A 923-nucleotide genomic window follows, 5' to 3' on the forward strand; every position below is an offset into this window, starting at 1 on the left:
AAAACCACGCTCTATGTAGAATGTTTGTTTTTCAGTAGTTCTTTAAAATTCAAAAACAGTCTCATCACAACAGAATAGCTTCCTCTTCAAGCAAGCTATAAGAATCATATGAATGGTCACGGGTGGCCCAAGCCTTCATCTTCATCCAGAAAAATGCACACAGCGCTCAGCAGACTCCCAATGATATTCTCCAACAACAATAGTTTGCAGGCTGCAGTCTTCAAAAGGCCTCTGGAAGCATTCTTTAAAACAGACAGCGCCTTGTAATAGTTTATTAATCAACGACCATACAAGCTGACATAAAATACTACTCGCATGGTAATCATTGACTGATTGGTACAAGGCAGACCCCACACAAAGCTGCCTTGCTAGCTGACGCGTTTCGGGGAATATACCCCCCTTCCTCAGAGCTAGCAAATGTAAAATAAAATACAAATATATAGACTGGGTGAGCACCATGTGACCCCAAACCAAACCCACTTAATTGGATGCAGCTGATCACCATCTCATTAGTAGGAAATGCACAGAGTATGATAGCAACAGAAAGTGCTGGTCTAACACAGCGCAGGGATAGCTAGCTGAATAGCCAACTGGATAGTGCACTGACCACTCATCCACTGCTCGATATACAGCACATTACATTGCCAACATTAAAATCGCCCGCCAAATCAGCGCTATACGTGGACACATCATCAACCCACAAAGATAGTTGCACAATCCCATGTTCAGATCCCACAGAAGACGCATGGAAACCATAAAGCCGGCAATCATTAAAACAATTAATGCCCTGTGATCACTTGTTACAACAAGAGAATACATCCAACCAACATGGTCCTGATCGTTATGGTATCCATCCCATACATTATAGTACATCATATCAATTACATTAAAATGTGTGTGTGTGTGTAATATATATATATATA

At 41.2% G+C, this 923-nt stretch overlaps 1 protein-coding gene across 2 annotated transcripts in view; it reads left to right on the forward strand.

Moving 5' to 3' along the window:
• LOC108799148 (arylsulfatase D-like) overlaps nucleotides 1–923 on the forward strand; it is a 27,744-nt gene that overhangs the window by 15,541 nt on the left and 11,280 nt on the right. The window lies entirely within an intron of this gene.

Source organism: Nanorana parkeri, unplaced genomic scaffold, assembly GCF_000935625.1.
Source record: "Nanorana parkeri isolate BGI_ZX_2015 unplaced genomic scaffold, ASM93562v1 scaffold1643, whole genome shotgun sequence".
Taxonomy (NCBI): domain Eukaryota; kingdom Metazoa; phylum Chordata; class Amphibia; order Anura; family Dicroglossidae; genus Nanorana; species Nanorana parkeri.